Consider the following 22,698-nt stretch of genomic DNA (forward strand, 5'->3'; position numbering starts at 1 on the left):
TTGATGAGCGAGGTGAGGAAGGGGAGAAGGTCTCCGGAAATGGTCTGGAGAAGAGAGGAGGGGATAGGGTCAAGTGGGCAGGTTGTTGGGCGGCCGGCCGTCACAAGACGCGAGATTTCATCTGGAGAGAGAGGGGAGAAAGAGGTCAAAGCACAGGGTAGGGCAGTGTGAGCAGGACCAGCGGTGTCGTTTGATTTAGCAACCGAGGATCGGATATCGTCAACCTTCTTTTCAAAATGGTTGACGAAGTCATCCGCAGAGAGGGAGGAGGGGGGGGGGAGGGGGAGGAGGATTCAGGAGGGAGGAGAAGGTAGCAAAGAGCTTCCTAGGGTTAGAGGCAGATGCTTGGAATTTAGAGTGGTAGAAAGTGGCTTTAGCAGCAGAGACAGAAGAGGAGAATGTAGAGAGGAGTGAGTGAAAGGATGCCAGGTCCGCAGGGAGGCGAGTTTTCCTCCATTTCCGCTCGGCTGCCCGGAGCCTTGTTCTGTGAGCTCGTAGTGAGTCGTCGAGCCACGGAGCAGGAGGGGAGGACCGAGCCGGCCTGGAGGATAGGGGACAGAGAAAATCAAAGGATGCAGAAAGGGAGGAGAGGAGGGTTGAGGAGGCAGAATCAGGAGATAGGTTGGAGAAGGTTTGAGCAGAGGGAAGAGATGATAGGATGGAAGAGGAGAGAGTAGCGGGAGAGAGAGAGCGAAGGTTGGGACGGCGCAATACCATCCGAGTAGGGGCAGAGTGAGAAGTGTTGGATGAGAGCAAGAGGGAAAAGGATACAAGGTAGTGGTCGGAGATTTGGAGGGGAGTTGCAATGAGATTAGTGGAAGAACAGCATCTAGTAAAGATGAGGTCAAGCGTATTGCCTGCCTTGTGAGTAGGGGGGGAAGGTGAGAGGGTGAGGTCAAAAGAGGAGAGGAGTGGAAAGAAGGAGGCAGAGAGGAATGAGTCAAAGGTAGACGTGGGGAGGTTAAAGTCACCCAGAACTGTGAGAGGTGAGCCATCCTCAGGAAAGGAACTTATCAAGGCGTCAAGCTCATTGATGAACTCTCCAAGGGAACCTGGAGGGCGATAAATGATAAGGATGTTAAGCTTGAAAGGGCTGGTAACTGTGACAGCATGGAATTCAAATGAGGAGATAGACAGATGGGTCAGGGGAGAAAGAGAGAATGTCCACTTGGGAGAGATGAGGATTCCAGTGCCACCACCCCGCTGGCTCGATGCTCTAGGGGTATGCGAGAACACGTGGGCAGACGAAGAGAGAGCAGTAGGAGTAGCAGTGTTATCTGTGGTAATCCATGTTTCCGTCAGCGCCAGGAAGTCTAGGGACTGGAGGGTAGCATAGGCTGAGATGAACTCAGCCTTGTTGGCTGCAGACCGGCAGTTCCAGAGGCTGCCGGAGACCTGGAACTCCACGTGGGTCGTGCGCGCTGGGACCACCAGGTTAGAGTGGCAGCGGCCACGCGGTGTGAAGCGTTTGTATCGCCTGTGCAGAGAGGAGAGAACAGGGATAGACAGACACATAGTTGACAAGCTACAGAAGTGTTGTTTCTTGTATTATTGTCTCCAGTGTCTTTAGAGAACTGTTTCACTTTGATATCCTTTTTCTTCTGTCCTGATTTTCTCTTTCTTTTCTTCTATTTACATATGAAATACGAGTGATAGTATAATCAATATGGAATAACTACGTAAAAAATGTATGAACGTGTAAAATTATTATGTGACATGTGGTCATATTCAGGTCCTGATTGGTCAACAAGCTTATTTGACGGTCAAATAGTGTCATTTGACGTGTATCTTGTTTGACACGCAAAGACTGAAACGGCGTTCCATACCTCTGACTTCTAGTAAGATTTTAACACACTTAACCCAAACATTTCTAAAAGTTTTCACCATCATTGTAAAGCCCTAGTAATTTTGTTGCTTTGCCAAAGTCATTTCTGAAGTTTATTATTTATTTAATGTGAGTAGTGATTCATTTACATCTGTCCCTCATTTTAAGGTCAACCCTCTTACGTGAACTGCACTCACGTTTTAATAGGGTGAAACTATTCCTTCAAAAAAAAAATCAAAAAAAGCATTGAACATCTGATTGTCAAATCATATTGTAAAAGTCTACTATTTTAGGCCATTTTCTGGTATTTTGTGGTGGAAAAGTGAGCGGATCAAGCATAATACATCAACCCTGTTACCCATAGATAGACAGCCTAGAAATGTTTTAACAATTACTTTTTTTTGTGAAGCTTGCGTTCAATTGCCTCTCCCTGTTGCACACAACAAGCTTCCTTTCCCCCTGTCACAAGGGAATTTATGGCTGATTTAAGATGAAATCATCAACCCTGACATTATTTGGCTACTTAATATTTATTTAACATCTTGAGATGTGAAAATGTATTTTTATTAAGTTGAACATGTGCTCTTTATGACAGAATGTAAAATTAGCTGAAATTAAATGTTTTTGGGACGAAGTTACACTTCAAGGTCAAATTGGTGGAATAACCCAGCTACACCCTATGTTTTGGGGTGTTTAGTGCCTCCCTAGGTGACCCTGTCGCAGGACAGCTGAGTGAGTGTTACTGGGAACTGTTCAGGGTGTCAATGGGCGTCACACTAAGATCTCATTCCCTCTGGACCACAGGCTCCATTCTCTAGTCCAGCCCACTTGTGTTTCCATCACTGAGCCTGAAAGAGACCCAAGATTTCCCACGTGGAGATCCAAGATTGTCTGGTCGCTCTCTTTCTCTCTCTGTCACACTCTCTCACACACACACTTGTTGCACAGCCTTTGAGGTACAGGTACTGTGATGTTCTCAGATGTTTGTTTTAAGAGAAGTTAAAGTACTCGCAACCATTTAGTTTTTCAGCCAGGTTTACCACCCACTGATAGAGTACCCTCTTCATGAAAAAGTGGCACAGTGCATCTTTCTGCCTGCAGGTGGGGCCAGAGAAGTGCTGATAATAAGGTGACGCAGTACCCAACTGAAGGAGCAACTGTAGAAATTGGAACATGACAACTTTTTAAAACTCACAATCATTGTAATTCTGCGCCATATAATTGAGCATGCATGATTACTGAGACAACCCAGTAGTTGAAAAACTCCCCACATTCATACACAGACCTAGGTAGATATCCATGTACACTGACCTCCACATCTAGGGAGCCTCTCGACATCTCTGCATTGTCTGAGGTCTGTACAACTGATAACAGTTGTTACGTAACCAAGAACTGGAACGATGTATCTCATGTTGTAAGTTCTGGGCTGGCTATTTATCCCTTAGTCCTTTTCTGTCCCTCTCTTTCTACAATGTCACCCCTTAAGGCTTGGCCTCTGTCCAGACCTAACGCCTTTGAGCCTGGCAACGGTTGAGTCCAAGCCCCAGCACAACTCCCTCTCCCCTTCATCCTTATTTGGGTTGGAACCCCCATACCAACTCTACACTGCCACCACTCCTATTCTTTGCCTTGCACATGCTTTTGTGGGTTAGGGGATGGCTGTGGGAGTTTTTTTGGCTTTAATATTAGTGGTATGGTGGGGGTGGTACTATTTTGGCTAGGGGGGAGGGAGATGGCAGGGGGGCACTATAGGCCGGTGAAAGCCAGGGGCTGGGGCCAGTGCCAAGGGCCCCCTCAAAGTGCGAACTCTGAAGGGATTAGGAGCAGTGATTGGAGGGCTCTCCTCTGGTCCGAGCACCCGCTGGGCGACTGGCAGCACTTCACTCTCCAGGCGACGTTCAGACACACCGCCTTTCCCCTCCATGTCCCACTGACAGGAACTTCTCAAATGTCTCCACTGATGGGTGCAGAATATTCATTGTAGTCATTCAGCAGACACTCTTATCCAGAGCAATTTACAGTCATCAGCAGTGCATTCAACCAAGGTAGGTAAAAACCATATCACATTGCAAGTAATCACACTTCAGAAATAGCCCCTGGTATACACTGAGTATACAAAACATTAGGAACACCGGCTCTTTCCATGAGCTAGACTGATCAGGTGAAAGCTGTGATCCCTTATTGATGTCACTTGTTAAATCCTCTTCAATCAGTGTAGATTAAGGAGAAGAGACAGGTTAACAAATCATTTTTAAGCCTTTAAACAATTGAGACAGGGATTGTGCATGTGTGCCATTCAGAGGGTGAATAGGCAAGACAAAAAAGTGCCTTTGAACAGGGTATGGTGGTAGGTGCCAGGCGCACCAGGTATGAGTGTGTCAAGAACTGCAATGCTGCTGGGTTTTTCACGCTCAACATGTCCCGTGTGAATCAATAATGGTCCACCACCCAAAAGAAAATACAGCCGACTTGACACAACTGTGGTAAGGATTGGAGTCAACATGGGCCAGCATCCCTGTGGAACGCTTTTGACACCTTGTAGAGTCTATGCCCGACGAATTGAAGCTGTTCTGAGGGCAAAAGGGGGTACAACTCAATATTAGGAAGGTGTTCCTAATGTTTTGTACACTCAGTGAATATCTGAATGTAGGCATACATTTAAGATATACAATATACCACACCACATTCCATAAATTAAACTTCACCCACTGTCACAAGATACCATTACCCACTTACACCAAGGCGGTTCCTATGCTCAATTTACCCCATACCAAGAGACCACTTTTTTTGGACAAGCTATGTTTTCAAAACTATTTTGTTTACATGAATCCTGATTATTTCCAGTGATATACAACATTCTAAAATATATTTAGATATCTTTGTTAGAAAGAATACAATATTTCCCATGATGTAGTGATGCTGATTGTAAAAAATGAATCATCTTACCCCACTCTCCCCTATAGACACAACCATCTATTACAACTCCTTTAGGAATTAAGAACTGCAGGTCCCATGTACAGTGTCACATGAACATGTTCATCTATCTGGGAAATACACAACAGATAGTCAACTTCATTCACTGTAGTTACCATAGTGTCAGGTGGGGAAACTAGCACCCTCCCCAGCACCAACAGAACAGCAAGTAATAAAAGCCTCCTCAACCCTCTAAACAAACATAAAAAGTACCCACCAAAACCACAGCTCTCCACCCCCTAAATAACACAAGCATGGACTCTCTCACCTCCCCCTTTCCCCTTCCCTCCTCTTCTGTAGTGTCCCAGTGAAGGGTTACTTTGAGGCATCGAGGCTGAAGCAGAAAAGAGCTCTGCCACAGACACACAGGCCCAGACTTGGGCCATCAGCCATCTCCAAAACATAGCATGAATACTGAAAGAACCTAGACCCCCAGGTCACAGAACTGCTATGGTATGGTACAGTACGATACAATATCTCATAAAGTTTATGTACAGTACACAATCTAAAGCTATGACTAAGTAAAAAAAGTTGAGACAAAATAACAAAAAATTTGCTCTGTATCATATATAAACAAATCATTTGGCCTTAATTGGCAAATAATTATATAATAAAACATGTGTAATCTCTAATAAAAAAGCTAAAGAAGCAAACAATAGTATTGCACAATCACACTATGACAGTAACTGTCCTATCTTGTAGTCTTTATCCATTATTTGCAAACCGTATCCATCTATTCAGTCCGTTGAATTGTGGGGTGTGTGTGGTTTCGATGGGCTGTCCATGATGCGACAGTATGTACTTAAAAGATTTTAGTAGAGTTGAGTAGTTCATTGACAATATCGTGTGTGATGTCACCTCGTTGCCTGGCCAGTAGGGGGCATTGTGATCCTGATCAGTCAGTCTGGTTTAGCTGAGGTAGTGGCTAACATGTTGAAGTCACATTGCCATAATGAGCAAAAACGTAGTATACTCTGTTCATTCTGTTAAAGATTTACCAGACAAATAAAACAAGTAGACCTACAGTTAATTTACAGAATTATTACATGACACCGACAGTTGCAGTATTTTTTTTTTGTATAAACTGTAGGCCTTAGCTCAGTGGGATAACAGTCTTGAATCCCCCTCAGACAACATGGGTTCGATACCCAGTTGGTAAAAAATATATCAGCCCACACGCAAGGTGTTAGTGGGCCATAAGCTGATATGGAGATAGCATTGAAAGGAGAGGTGCATGGGAGGTGTTACAGCAATGTAACAAAGCAAGTATAGGGTGTGTAAGAGAGGGCAGAGCAACTTGTAAAGATGAGAATGATTGGATTAGCAAGACGACACTACCAACCCCTGTTTTTATCTCCTGTTTTACCTGCTGTCAAGTGTCTCTCCAGTCCATGGCTACGTCCCAAATGGCACCCTATTCCTTACATATTGTACTTCTTATGACCCTGGTCAAAAGCAGTGCACTATATTTAGGGATTAGTGTGCCATTTGGGATGCTGACCATGTCAACTGTGTTTCATGTTGTCCTTTAATGTTCACCGTCTAAGTGTGAAGCACTTATCAAAGATATCAATTATGCGATTACACTTTGTTTGTAACTGAAGGTCCATTCAGTTGGTACCCTTTTGACATGTTATCCCTTTGTCAGTAGATTATCTGATAAAAATGTAAATAGTGTTTCTGGGGACAGTGATTTCTAAAGTGTAACCCCTGTCAGTCAGTCTCCTAGCTTGTCCTTTTGAAGACCTTGAGGCATACGGTGGTGAGCTAATCCTTGTAATACTTAGATCACGCTGCCTGTGTCCCAAATTACACCCTATTCCCTATAATATAGGGTGCCATTTGGACACACAATTGTTGATACCAGTCTGTCCCTGCTCTTGGCTCACTATCTGGTTCCACTACTTTAAGTCATCAGTATTCCTGACATATCTGGGTTCAAATACTGTTTCCTTTCATATACTTTTAGCATTTGCTTGAGCCTGCTCTTTTGGGACAACTCTGTTGGTTCCATCACAACAGGCAAGCTCAATCAAGGCAGAGCTAAAGTATTTAAAAGAAGACAATGACTATTTGAAGCAAGGTGTGATTCCTGATCAACTTGACTGTCATTGTTCTGTGGTTCTGACTTAAAGCCCTACGGTCAGACTTCAAAATGCACCTCTCTGCAGGACAGGGTCAAAGGTCAGAGTTCAGCTCAGTCTCACGTAACCAGCCGTCATAATCTCATTTTTGCTATGAGGGAGAAGCCTTGAAATTGAAGCTAAATTCAGGCTGACTATCGCAGAGCATGCCACACATATCTGAGCATTCCATATGCATTTTCAGCATGACTAGAGGGGACTACGAGACAGGTATATCATGGAAAGAAAGTTTATACAGTCTCTCTCTCTCTCACACACAAACACACACATATTCACAGCATGCCAAATGTCTTGGACTGTTTAAAAAAATATGTACTGCTCTGTAAGAAAATGTTGCTGTCTTAAGACAAGTGTGCTAATATGGAAGTAATGAAAAGTTGTGGGCCAGATTAGGTATTAGGAGGAGTTAAATGGATTCCTGTTGGGATTAGGACAGATTACACGCAAAATCCCTGCTGAGGTCTAGGCCGTGGTCCACCTCTAACTTTCATCCTTCTCAAGTGTCTCCCTCTCTCAAGATTTGCCTCTCTATGTGAAAGAATAATAATAAAATAAGTAAGAAGACTGAATTCTGCTCTCTTCAAAAGAAAAGAGAGAGACTTGTGCCCAGGAGAAGCACGGCTATGGAGAGAGACAGGAGAGAATACGATGGCTGCATTATAATGCTCTAACCTTCTCCAGAAGTGTGCACTCATTCACTCCCCCTCATGGAGGGAGTTTGCACAATATTTATTATACCAGTCCAGTCCTTTGTGTTCACACTTCTGCAGAAGGGTAGAGCATCGGAATATAGCCACTGTCAGCTGTCTGTCCAAGGCTGAATTCCAAATTTACCCCTAGCCGTAGCCCCTACTCCCTAGGCACTCCTGCAGATCCAAAAGCATTGTTAAATCCTTGTCCTCTGATAGGCTGGCTGGAGGTTTTAATTTTGATGTTTACTATATTACTTATCAGCATGTCTTATTTTGTTATCATCCCCTAGTTAAGAGTGCTTTTCACACATGTGCTGTGTTATTTACAACGATTGCCTTTCACTCCTCACATTCTAAGGTGTGAAATTGAATTGAATTGCATGAACTATTTTCTTGCTTTGCATGGTGTGCTGTGATTGTACAGATTGGCATGGACAATATTGACTATGAGACAGCTATTGCCAATCCCTATCACCTCCTCCCTCCCAAAACTAATTGCCAAACATGCTCCAGAACTAGACACAAAAGGAAATGGACACTTCCCAGCTAGCACATAATGTTTTTTAGAGCTTGGTGAGAGAGTGGTTGTCCTATGGTATTTTGCATACAACCTTTCCACAATGTTCTGGGAATGTTGCAGAATACCCAGCTAGCACATAACATTCTGAGAACCATATGTTAATGGTGGGAATTTCAGTACATCAGCATAATGTTTCCTAAAGGTTTCCTCATGGTTCTATTGAAAGTCATGTTCTCAGAACAGAACACTTTCCCTAAAAACAACAAGAAAACATAAGTAATGTTCTAAGAATGTTATTTATAAACATATACATTCCGTTCTCAGCTTCAACAAAACTCTATCCTCTGTCTTGTTAAATGTGTTCAGGTGTGTTGGCCGCGCACACTAATTGGCCACACCTGATCTTAATGAGTGCTTGTTTCCTTTGAAATGGGGTCTGTTTGAATAGACTAAAATTAAGCTTTGTATGAGTAAAAAAAAAGTAAGTGTAGCTGGATAGAGAACAGAAGATCATAGGTTTGAATCTCACTGACTCCGTGCCACATAAAAAATACATGTATTAGCATGCTTAAATGCCTAAGCAAATTAATTTATGTGTCTCCTGTTTTCCTGTGCTTGGAGTTCAAAACAGTTCATCCAAACTAAGCTAACCGTGTTATTAGAAGTCTTATTGAATCGTGTTCTAAGAACGTTATTTAATTGCCTTCAAATAAGCTATACTTTCTATTCTCAGAACGTTAATAAAACCTTGCAGGAAAACTTTCAGGGAACCATAGTAAAAATGTCTCAGTACCTCCCTGCAACCAAAACATTTACATTCCCAGAACAGCCTAAATGTTCACTTCTGTTCTCAGAACGTCCCAGAACCAATAGGAAACCAAATACTAACGTTCCCACAACTTCCAATGAACCAAATGTGCTAGCTGGGTTACCTTCGATAGGAACCTCTTCACTGACACCCGTCTGACTCCTCTCTGCTCCTCGATAGCTGTCCTTCTCCACTGATCACCTTTCTCTTTGGGGAAAAAGACCCCATTACAATGCTCTCTATAGCACTATTTCTAAAGGAAATTGCTTATTCCTTACTTGTGAGTGTGACTCCTAATGTGTGTTTGTAGAAATGGTCGTCAAAATGAATAAAAGGTCAAACATACAGTTCTGAAATGTACAGCTGCATTATGGAGTAAGATACTTTACTCTTTTTAATACAAAAAAAACATGAAATATTGACTGTATTATAGCACATAAACAATTGTATAATGAGAGACAGAAAATCTATGGAATTCAGACATTTCGGTGGGACTTTAGGTATTCAATTTAATGTCCAAATATGTTTTTTTCTTCTTTGTAATGATACATGTCAAAGTTTTAAACCACATATGGCCTTTTTGTGTTTTGTTATTATATTGATAGCATAATAACATTTAAAAATAACAACTAACTTGCATTTACATATAGGCATAATATAATACATTTCCATGAAATTACACTCTATCCAACTAGCTCTTACTAAGGTACTGCCCCAAAGAGAATTTGTACCCGCCCCCACACAATCTCCCATCGGCTTTCATCATTGCTTTCTCCCAAAGACATATATTAAACACAAGGCGGGAATGGTATGTACCAAAATAATACCTGCCAGTTGTTAATATCACCATATATCGCTCTAGAATTAACCAATACATATTTATTTGACAATAGGGGAAGATCCAAAATTGCACAATTGATTTAGATTTTGGGATTTTCTGTGTCAGCTTTTTTTTCTCAGTGGCAACTTTGTTTACATTATGATCAAATCAAACATCAACAATTTTCTATCCCGTGAAGGGGAACACTTACTTTAAGTAGACCATTTTTTCTTCTCTCTTTTCATGTAGTTGCAGTGTCTGTGTGTTTAATCCCCATCGATATATTAGCTGTGATATACACATGGGTCAAAACCCCATCCTTTTGAGACACACTTTCCTCCGATAGTGAAGTCCAAGAGAACGGGTGGTTTGCACAGGTAATCATATGAATATTGTCAGTTTCTATTTTAAAAGCAATCAGTGACGTGACAATTAGTTGACAAATGGATTATCCACTTCTCAAACAGCTGAACAGAGCTGTATTCTCATATGGGCGTGGCTTGAGCCTTGCTAGTGTTTGTTGTCCCCCGCGACTACAGCCACGGGGGACACGCCTGACGCAGTGGAGAGTCTACCGACGCTACAACACGGCCAGCCTGGCTTGGAGTGAAGGAGAGCCCTGCAGCCAGAGAGGGACTCGTACAACGCTCACAATAGAACTATCTAAAGGAAGTGCTTATTCCAGTGTGAGTGAATTTCAACATTGTTGATTAGTACAGCCACTCATTGTGCTTTTTCTGTACCCCACCAGAGCTGTCGGGGAAAACCATTTCAATGCTGACGTCAGAACCGAACTGCCTCTTGCAACTACGTCATCACGTACTACCCCGCTTGGAAGAGTCGAACGAATCCTGCTCGGGGAGAGCCGAACTATGTCTGCTTCTGATTTTTGGCTTACATAGGCTGTAGTATTTTTAAGTAACTCCCAGCCTCTATGTACATTCTAACCGGGCCATAGTAATACTGTGCTATTGACCTAACGTCTAGCCTCACTACACGTTTCTAACGGCTTTAAGGCAACATTTCACTACCGCTCATATTTTTAGGTTTTGTGCAATATTTTTCCCTAGTTCGGACACCTTTCAAAGCCCTTTAGAATATCTTCTTCCCTTTCTGCTCGAAAGCATGTTTTAGACGGTAATACTTTTCAAAAGAGAATGAACCAACAACTGCTTTTTAAGATATTGTTACTTTGTAATAAATAATATTTGATTGTACTTACCTGTCTCTGTGTCTGTGTTTGCAGTGGGATCCTAGAATTCTGCTTTTAAAAACGCATATGAACACATACTGTAAGTCTTTGGCATTTACTTTTTCCCATACCTCTTGACCAGGCCATTAAGGAACAACTGGCCCTATTATATCTTACTACGACTAGGGCCCAGAGTTTTTCCAACTGGTCAGAGAAATCTTTTGGCCATACACATCCTGATTGCAAATTCTATTATTTTGGGGGCCAATATGACCCCAATGTCATTGAAACGTCACAAATCGACTGGATTGGAGGTACAAAACACACTTCCTGCCTCTTGTCATGATCCGTTCGGCCGTTACCGAAAACCACACATCGGATTTTTGACAGGGTCATTAGCAACAATTTCTTGTCCCCACCTAGCAAAAATGTTTGACGTCGGATTAAAACGAGTCTACAGTGTCCATAAGACCCTTTTTAGGTGCAACTGTTTTTTTCTTCATAATTTATCACTCTCAGGTGCCTATTGACAATCAACGCTAACCTTTTTGTAGCATTTCTGACAATGCTAAAATCTTTTTCAGCCAAATCTTTGAGTTCTAAAACTGGGTCCAGCAACTCGGGTTGCTTGGCAACTCAATAACAAAGCTGGCCGCCTGCACCAGGCATCCAGTCATAAGAAGTAGATGAGAACAAACCTAGGCTACTACTGTAGCTATATGGTGGTATTCAAGCTGAGGTTAATCAATAAATTAATACAGATAATTATCTGATATAAAACATATGGGTCGGGTTGTTATTAGCGATTTGTTTTGATTTATCCTTTTTTATGAAAATGTGTTTTTTTGGCAGAAATGCCTTCTGGAACATGTGAACTTTCATGTTCCTTGACAAATGTGTATGCCATCTGTAAATACAAATAAAATAGTTAAATTATGAGCCTATGTAACCGATGTGAAATGGCTAGTTAGTTAGCGGTGGTGCGCGCTGATAGCGTTTCAATCAGTGACGTCACTCGCTCTGAGACTTGAAGTAGGGTTTCCCCTTGTGTGCTGCGGAGCCGCGGCTTTTGTGGCGCGATGGGTAACGATGCTTCGGTGGGTGTCAGTTGTTGATGTGTGCAAGGGTTCCTGGTTCGAGCCCAGGTTGGGGCGAAGAGAGGGATGGAACCTACACTGTTACATTGATGCTGTTGACCCAGATCATTGGTTGCTGCGGAAAAAGGAGGAGGTCAAAGGGGGGGTGAGTGTAACCGATGTGAAATGGCTAGTTAGTTAGCGGTGGTGCGCGCTAATAGCGTTTCAATCAGTGACGTCACTCGCTCTGAGACTTGAAGTAGGGTTTCCCCTTGCGTTGCAAGGGCCGCGGCTTTTGTGGCACGATGGGTAACGATGCTTCGTGGGTGTCAGTTGTTGATGTGTGCAAGGGTCCCTGGTTGGGGCAAAGAGAGGGACGGAACCTACACTGTTACACCTAGTTGGTTAAAACCTGTAAAGGATCAAACCCTTCATCTCAATTTCCGCCTAAAATGACATGCCCAAATCTAACTGCCTGTAGCTCAGGACGTGAAGCAGGTATATGCATATTCTCGATACTATTTCAAAGGAAACACTTTGAAGTTTGTGGAGATGTGAAATTAATGTAGGAGAATATAACACATTAGATCTGGTAAAAGATAAAACAAACAAAACATTTTTCTATTTTTATTGTTGTTGCATCGTCTTTGAAATGCAAAATAAAGGCCATATACATTGAAATAAGAAGCTGGGTGTAATTTAGATGTTGTCCACTAGAAGGCAGCAGTGTGTGTGCAAAGTTTCAGACTGATCCATTCAAGAATGAGAGATCTACATTATATTTTGTATCAAGTCTCCCAGGTGTCCCTCACGAGTTAGCCCAAATGTACCCAAGTGGCAGAATTGATCAACTGATACATTTCGAAGTACATAACTATAGAGAACATACATAAATGCTATGGTAATACAACATTTAAGTTTACACACTCCCAGGAATGTCATACATGATGGATCATTAGCTTCAAACATGTGATCAGCATATGTTGGAAAAGCATTACAGGTGAAGCTGGTTGAGAGAATGCCAAGAGTGTGTAAAGTTGTCATCAAGGCAAAGGGTGGCTATTTGAAGAATTTGAAATATAAAATATATTTTGATTTGCTTAACACTTTTTTGGTTACTACATGATTCCATATGTGTTATTTAATTGTTTTGATGTATTCACTATTATTCTACAATGTAGAAAATAGTAAAAATAAAGAAAAACCCTTGAATGAGAACGTGTTCTAAAACTTTTGACCGGTAGTCTACATTATTTACCATGAATTTCTATTTGGCCAAAATTATCTGAAACACACCCAAAACAAACTTCAAATGCATCCAACAAATTTATAGAGTCACAAGTTTGATGTAGTAATTTGCATGCTATGAATATGGGACTAAAAATATTTTACTAATTTAATACACAAACTGTAGGTGAATTTGTATCGATACTTATGATCCACTAAAATGGGGGGGCTATGTACAAAAAGTGTTGTAATTAAATGTCTGCTTAATGGATGAACCTCATAGTCATTGTATCAAGTGTTTCAAATGTTGGAGTACAGAGCCAAAACAACAGAAAATGTGTCACTGTCTCAATACAACAGGTAGGTAAGTACCTGTTACTACAAGACAACAAATCTCACTCAAGCAAGCCTGATGGCATTGTAAGCATAAAAGCTTACAATACCATCTTAGAATGTTCTTTGAATGTTACTAATGTTTTCTTGTTTTTTATGGAAAGTTGTCTTAATGTTCTGAGAACATGACTTTAAATAGAACCATGAGAAACCTGCAGAAAACGTTATTCTGAAGTACTGAAATTCCCACAGAAGAAAGTTGTTTCTTAACGGTCTCTGAACATTCTGACAACATGACTATAAATAGTGGAAACCTGTAGGAAACATTATGCTGAAGTACTGAAATTCTCACCTTAAAAACGTATGGTTCTCAGGACATGTGCTAGCTGGGTATCCTGCACCATTCCTAAAATGTTGTGGGAAGGTTGTATGTAAAATAACCATAGGACAATCATGCTCTCACCAAGTTCTAAGAAACATATGGTTCTCAGAACATGTGCTAGTTGGAATGCCTACTTCTTAAAACATCGTTTTTGTGTTTAATTGTAGTAATGGCTTGGCTCTCTCCGGTGTAGTTTGTGAAAAGGTCATTGTTTGCTGCTCCCTCCCTTTATCCTTTCAGACAATCAATTGTTATGGACATTTGGAAGTGGATGGAGACATTCAGAGAGTGTGTGTGTGTGTGTCAAGAAGGGCCATGGTGTTCTCTGTGGACATTGTTCCCTCATTTACAGCACGCATTAATCTGACCTACTACCTGAGAGAGCACCTTACCCTCCCTGGGTGCAGGACACAACCAGGGGCTGGGGCCAACACAAAGACCTTGGACAAAGGCCTTGGACGCCCTCCCAGGAAATATCATATCTCCCTCACGCCTCACTGGTCACCAAGAACGCTTTGTCCAACAGAAACTTAATCACTGCAACGGCGGGCGCTGGGTGGCACACGTTTTCGAACTAAGCCCCTGGTCTCTCCTGAGAGTCATGTGATGAGGTCACAGCCAATAGGAGAGTGAGAGAGGAGTGAGGTCACCCCAGTAGTGAGGCACCCCTAGTACCAGGCAATTGTTTGCCCACTTCTGGGCATGCTGCCACGCGATACGTGACACCATTGTCTGGCCTTAGTAGTTTATGTAAAAGGTACAGAGGTGGGGTAGGCAGGGCCCACAGTCCAACATGGCATCCCCTTTAACTGCAGGAACTAATAGTTTCATCAACATAAAGTATTGTAACACAATCCTATAATCTGCAACAACGCCGTTCCGACAGGGCGTTTCGCATTTCAGTAATCTGCTGAGTCCTTTCTTTGCACTTGCACATTCCACACACCGACCTCTGTCTGTCTGTGTGTGTCTGTGTGTGTGTGTGCGCACTTAAGCGTGTGCATGCGTATCTGTTTTGAGGGCAAACGCTAAATTGCTTTGTTTCAAAATTGCCACTGGTATGTTTATAAATGTTGATGGCGCTCTAGTAGCAGCCTAAGCACAGAACTTCTGTAAATGTGTATATATTTAGTTATTTTTCTGGTCTTTTTAATTGTTTATCCTCTTACATCTAGACGTTCCGCTAGCGGAACACCTGCTCCAATATCCAATGATGGGCGTGGCGCGAAATACAAACTCCTCTAAAATCCGAAAACTTCAATTTTTCAAACATATGACTATTTTACAGCATTTTAAAGACAAGACTCTCGTTAATCTAACCACACTGTCCGATTTCAAAAAGGCTTTACAGCGAAAGCAAAACATTAGATTATGTCAGCAGAGTACCCAGCCAGAAATAATCAGACACCCATTTTTCAAGCTAGCATATAATGTCACAAAAAACAAAACCACAGCTAAATGCAGCACTAACCTTTGATGATCTTCATCAGATGACAACCCTAGGACATTATGTTATACAATACATGCATGTTTTGTTCAATCAAGTTCATATTTATATAAAAAAACTGCTTTTCTTACGTTAGCATGTGACGTTCAGAACTAGCATACCCCCCGCAAACATCCGGTGAATTTACTAAATTACTCACAATAAACGTTCACAAAAAACATAACAATTATTTTAAGAATTATAGATACAGAACTCCTCTATGCACTCAATATGTCCGATTTTAAAATAGCTTTTCGGTGAAAGCACATTTTGCAATATTCTCAGTAGATAGCCCAGCCATCACGGCTAGCCATTTAGACACCGACCAAGTTTAGCCCTGACCAAACTCAGATTTACTATTACAAAAGTTTGATTATCTTTGTTGTCTTCGTCAGAATGCACTCTCAGGACTGCTACTTCAATAACAAATGTTGGTTTGGTCCAAAATAATCCATAGTTATATCCAAATAGCGGCGTTTTGTTCGTGCGTTCAAGACACTATCCGAAGTGTAAATAAGGGTCACGAGCATGGCGCAATTTGTGACAAAAGATTTATAAATATTCCATTACCGTACTTCGAAGCATGTCAACCGCTGTTTAAAATACATTTTTATGCCATTTTTCTCGTAAAAAAGCAATAATATTCCGACCGGGAATCTGCGTTTAGGTAAACAGACGAAAGAAAACATAGCATGGGGTCGACGCGGGCACGCGCCTGAGTCTCACAGTACTGTAACCAGCCACTACCCAAACGCGCTACTTTTTTTCAACCAGAGCCTGCAAAGCCACGATTCAGCTTTTTTCCGCCTTCTGAGAGCCCATGGGAGCCGTAGGAAGTGTCACGTAACAGCAGAGATCCTCTGTAATGGATAGAGATAATCAAGAAGGGCAAGAAATTGTCAGACAGGCCACTTCCTGCATGGAATCTTCTCAGGTTTTGGCCTGCCAAATGAGTTCTGTTATACTCACAGACACCATTCAAACAGTTTTAGAAACGTTGGAGTGTTTTCTATCCAAAGCTAATAATTATATGCATATTCTAGTTTCTGGGCAGGAGTAATAATCAGATTAAATCGGGTACGTTTTTTATCCGGCTGTGAAAATACTGCCCCCTAGCCATAACAGGTTAAGATAACATTGAGTTTTTATTGCATATATCTGCCCTTACAAAAATGAATTTGTTGCTGTGGCAAACCTGTGGCAGCAACATGTATTGCCAGTAGTGGCAAACAGTTTACCAGAAACTGTTTCTGGTGAACACGAGTTCCAAGAGCAGTAACCTTTGATGACCAATCATGGTGATTAGAAACATCTGTTGGAAAATGGAAAAAGCTAGCTAGCTAGAGTACATACCAAAGTTGTCCGGTGAGTGTCTAACTTATTAATTAAACTTCCTAATAAACTTTAATATTTTACTAACTAAACTCAGCAAAAAAAGAAACATCCCTTTTTCAGGACCCTTTCTTTCAAAGATAATACGTAAAAATCAGAATATCTTCACAGATCTTCATTGTAAAGGATTTAAACACTGTTTCCCATGCTTGTTCAATGAACCACAAACAATTAATGATCATGCACCTGTGGAACGGTCGTTAAGACACTAACAGCTTAAAGGCACTAAAGAGGCCGTTCTACTGACTCTGAAAAACACCAAAAGAAAGATGCCCAGGGTCCCTGCTCATCTGCGTGAACGTGCCTTAAGCATGCTGCAAGGAGGCATGAGGACTGCAGATGTGGCCAGGGCAATACATTTAAATCAATGTCCATACTGTGAGACACCTAAGACAGCGCTACAGGGAGACAGGACGGACAGCTGATCATCCTCGCAGTGGCAGACCACGTGTAACAACACCTGCACAGGATCGGTACATCCGAACATCACACCTGCGGGACAGGTACAGGATGGCAACAACAACTGCCCGAGTTACACCAGGAACGCACAATCCCTCCAGCAGTGCTCAGACTGTCTGCAATAGGCTGAGAGAGGCTGGACTGAGGGCTTGTAGGCCTGTTGTAAGGCAGGTCCTCACCAGACATCACTGGCAACAACGTCGCTTATGGGCACAAACCCACCGTCGCTGGACCAGACAGGACTGGCAAAAAGTGCTCTTCACTGACGAGTCGCGGTTTTGTCTCACCAGGGGTGATGGTCGGATTCGTGTTTATCGTCGAAGGAATGAGCGTTACACCGAGGCTATTTGACCCAGCCAGTGGGTTAATTCTCCCGCCACTAGTGCGTGAAGTCCACCAGATTACTTGCAACTATTCTAGTTCTAGTGTGACTGAAGAGTGGAAAATGGCTAACGTTATTTCAACAGACTAAGGGTGTTTAGGCTGACTGAAAACTGTAAGTAACAAATGTTACGAATTATGAATTTGATGGTAATTCAGGTTAAATAGGTTTAACCTAAATTACCTATCATAATTAGGTAGCTAGCTAATGACTGTTAGCTAGCTAGCCATTTCTGTGCTAATATCTCTGGCTGTGGTAACATTAGCTAGCTAGCTAACGTTAGCCTCGCGACCATGCCCACGACACTAGCTGACTGAAGTGTTGTCGCGGAATATAACTAAATGTACGTGTTTTGTCAATGTTTGGCTAACTAGCTAGCTAACTATGTCAGTGGCTGTAACGAATTCAGCTAGCTTATTCTGACACTTCTTCTGGACTGTCTCGGACACTGTTTCATTCGTTAGCTAACGTTAGGTAAGTTAGCTGGGTAGCTAAGTTTCCGTAACTAGATTTGACTTATTCTCCATCTGGGTTAATTTAACCAAGGTATTTGGGAGGCGTATCTCATGCTTGCATGGTGATTGATTACGTTAGCTAGCCTTACTGTACTGGTTTTCAATGGTTTCTGACAGTGGCAACTTTAGTCAGATGTGAAGTTGATGGATTCAAATTCTGTTAGCTAGCTAACTTTAGAGTTTACCTTAAATTTGATGTAGCCAAGTTAGTTTAGCTATGTTGCTACCATTTCTTTATTTAAATGCAGAGGTTAAGGCCAATGCAAAGACAAGCTGAATGAGTGGAACCTGACCTCTTTGATTCTAAAGTCTGAGGGTAATTAAAACTGAGAAATTCCTTTTTGAGAGTGGGGACAGAGCTTTTTTGGGCGGGGGGGAACACAGATTTTCGCAGACCCTGTGTAAAACAGCATCTACGTCTTCCACATTGTCATCAATAACCAATAGTAGAACCTTAATGGAAACTTGAAAGACTTAATTTCACCAGAGCCTCTTGCAACCACTTTGGGACTAAATACATTACATACACAGCTACCATAGATAGTGACCAACTTGACACACAACACACATCAAAGGCTGGGAGCAACTCATGGGCACTTAGGAGTAAAGTGCCTTGCTCAAGGGCACAACAGCAGTAGGTAGTATGCAGCAATATTGTTGCTGGTAACCCTCTGGCTGACCTGACGGATCACTCCCTGCATATTTCCCCGCAGGCAGCCCTGGGATTCAAATATGGGTCTGCCTTTCTAACCTCGTAGCTACTGCCGCCCCTATTAATTTTGCTCTTTCCTCACTCCCTTGCCTTTGTTCAACCATTTCACCTGGCTTATCAACCCTTCCCTCAAAGTATTTAATTTGGAAATGTGGACGAAACTATCCCTTAAAATCTCCCCCCTAGCGGTTAAGCCTAGTGGTTAAGAGTGTTAGGCAAGAAACTGATAGGTCGCTGATTTTAATTCCTGAGCCAGCAACGTGGAAAAAATCTGCCATTCTGCCCTTGAGCAAGGCAGTTAACCCCCAACAACAACTGCTCCCCGGGTGCCCAAGACGTGGATGTCGATTTAAGGCAGCCCCCCGGTTGGGTTTAATGCATTCTGTTGTGCAACTGATTAAGGTACCCCTTTTCCCTTTTAGTCTCTCTTTTGCAGCGGAAGAGATGGACCAGAAAACGCTCTTGCTTTTGGACGACTCGACTATAGCCTGAAGTTAAAGAAGAACATAAAAGCCATACGCAGTGAGTATTCTGTAAACTGCACTTTTTTTATATACAAGGGGAGGTCCTCGGGACACACACATTAATACATAGGACTGTGGACACACCAAGCGACACACCAACCTTGAGCAGTAGCTGGACCTTGCCAGGTACATGTTGACAGATTTGTTGTGTATTTTGAAAACTGATTGTTAAAAGGAATTTATAATTCTATGAATACTTTGTGCTCAAAGTCAAATGTGAGAGGGCAGCCCAGATGACCAAGTGGCTGAACAACTTCTGGTTGGCCAACCAGGTTGCGGAATACATAAAGGAGACCGCAATCCAGAGGGCTCAGTGGACAGAATGGGACCAAGACAGTTGAGATAGTCAGAGAGTATCCGTGTCTGCTGGATACTCCAGGCATGGTGGGTGAATTTTTTTAACAAAAACAGACTTGAATTTGATTCTGTTTGCTGTGATTAATTTGCCTGGCTGATGCGACCCACATGATTCACAGCGCAGGGAGAGCTGTGACACACTGGTCTGGAAAGGATGTTGTTTGTTAATGCAATATTCGCTAATACATTGTACGACAGGGTATGATTGGTTCTCTCAGATGTATTTTTCTTTACTCAGGGTTGAGACCTCTCATTGTTTGGATTTGAAAATCCAACCATTGCAGTAGAAGGGGGTGGCGCTCATGGGCTGTGTGACGCATTGTGCCAACAACATCAAAGAGCCATTCCAGACTCTGAAGTCAGGAGGACTTCAAGAGTTAGGTGTTAGCCAAACTAGTGATTAACTGCAATGGGAAAAGTAATTGTTTGTCTGGCTACAACATGACACAATTTGAAGTCATATGGGGCATAGTCTCAAAAGAATTAGAAACAGCATTGGGTGTGGATACGGTGACATGTGGATCTGAGCAAGTGTGATGTCATTAATGTTTGTGGATATGTACATTCGTGGCCAAAAGTTTTGAGAATGACACAAATGTTAATATCCGCAAAGTTTGCTGCTTCAGTGTCTTTACATATTTTTGTCAGATGTTAGTATGGAATACTGAAGTATAATTACAAGCATTTCATAAGTGTCAAAGGCTTTTATTGACAATTACATCAAGTTGATGCAAAGAGTCAATATTTGCAGTGTTGACCCTTCTTTTCAAGACCTCTGCAATCCGCACTGGCATGCTGTCAATTAACTTCTGGGCCACATCCTGACTGATGGCAACCCATTCTTGCATAATCAATGCTTGGAGTTTGTCAGAATTTGTGGGTTTTTGTTTGTCCACACGCCTCTTGAGGATTGAGCACAAGTTCTCAATGGGATTAAGGTCTGGGGAGTTTCTTGGCCATGGACCCAAAATATCGATGTTTTGTTCCCCGAGCCACTTAGTTATCACTTTTGCCTTATGGCAAGGTGCTCCATCATGCTGGAAAAGGCATTGTTCATCACCAAACTGTTCCTGGATGGTTGGGAGAAGTTGCTCTCGGAGGTTGTGTTGGTACCATTCTTATACATGGCTGTGTTCTTAGGCAAAATTGTGAGTGAGCCCACTCCCTTGGCTGAGAAGCAACCCCACACAGGAATGGTCTCAGGATGCTTTACTGTTGGCATGACACAGGACTGATGGTAGCGCTCACCTTGTCTTCTCCGGACAAGGTTTTTTCCAGATGCCCCAAACAATCGGAAATGGCATTCATCAGAGAAAATGACTTTACCCCAGTCCTCAGCAGTCCAATCCCTGTACCTTTTGCAGAATATCAGTCTGTCCCTGATGTCTTTCCTGGAGAGAAGTGGCTTCTTTGCTACCCTTCTTGACACCAGGCCATCCTCCAAAAGTCTTTGCCTCACTGTGCGTGCAGATGCACTCACACCTGCCTGCTGCCATTCCTGAGCAAGCTCTGTACTGGTGGTGCCCCGGTCCCGCAGCTGAATCAACTTTAGGAGACGGTCTTGGTGCTTGCTGGACTTTCTTGGGTGCCCTGAAGCCGCCTTCACAACAATTGAACAGCTCTCCTTGAAGTTCTTGATGAGCCGATAAATGGTTGATTTAGGTGCAATCTTACTGCAGCAATATCCTTGCCTGTGAAGCCCTTTTTGTGCAAAGCAATCATGACAGCACATGTTTCCTTGCAGGCAACCATGGTTGACAGAGGAAGAACAATGATTCCAAGCTCCACCCTCCTTTTGAAGCTTCCAGTCTGTTATTCAAACTCAATCAGCATGACAGAGTAATCTCCAACCATGTCCTCATCAACACTCACACCTGTGCTAACGAGAGAATCACTGACATTATGTCAGTTGGTCCTTTTGTGGCAGGGCTGAAATACAGTGGAAATGTTTTTGGGGCATTCAGTTCATTTGCATGGAAAAGAGGGACTTTGCAATTCATTTCATCTGATCACTCTTCATAACATTTTGAAGTATATGCAAATTGCCATCATGCAAACTGAGGTAGCAGACTTTGAAAATGTATATTTGTGTCAGTCTCAAAACTTTTGGCCACGACTGTATGTACATTTTAAGTTGTCTATTGTTTTTGTTATATGTTTATGTTTGCAAAAATTTTTGAAAAGTAAAATAAAAATTACAAAAATAATTGTCTGCTTTATTATAGATTGCTGGGGACTTCTACATTTTAAACCCGGATTTCCCGGGAAACACTGATAACTGGATCACACTCTTCAAGGACAATGAAATGATTTATCTAACAGGTTGGGACCAACATGATTGAGTACCTGCACCAGGCGAAAAAAAAAAAACATCTGCAGCATTGAAGGTCCCCAAGAACACAGTGTCCTTCATCATTCTTAAATGGAAGTAGTTTGGAACCACCAAGACTCTTCCTAGACTCTTTCTCTTCCTGAGAAATCGGGGAAGAAGGGTTTAGGTCAGGGATGTGACAAAGAACCCGATGGTCTGATGGAACCCACAAATGTGGCTGAGTTAAAGCAGTTCTGCATGCAATAGTGGGTGTTATTGAGTGTAAGGGGGCAATTACTTTTCCACACAGGGGAATTGGGTGTTACATCTTTGTTAATTAAATAAATAAAATAGGTGTACATTCAGGTTCCCTTGATATAATATTAGGTTTTGGTTGAAGATCTAATAACATTCAGTATCACAAAAATGAAAAACATAGAAAATCTGAAAAGGGGCAAATCATTTTCAACGGCACTGTATATATGGAGACCGTTTAGTGCAAAAACAAAGGGTTAAATACATGTAGAAAAAGATATTTTAAAATGTTTACGGATCTTTCTTATGTCTC

Source organism: Salmo salar, chromosome 20 (genome assembly GCF_965601325.2).
Source record: "Salmo salar chromosome 20, fSalSal1, whole genome shotgun sequence".
Classification (NCBI taxonomy): domain Eukaryota; kingdom Metazoa; phylum Chordata; class Actinopteri; order Salmoniformes; family Salmonidae; genus Salmo; species Salmo salar.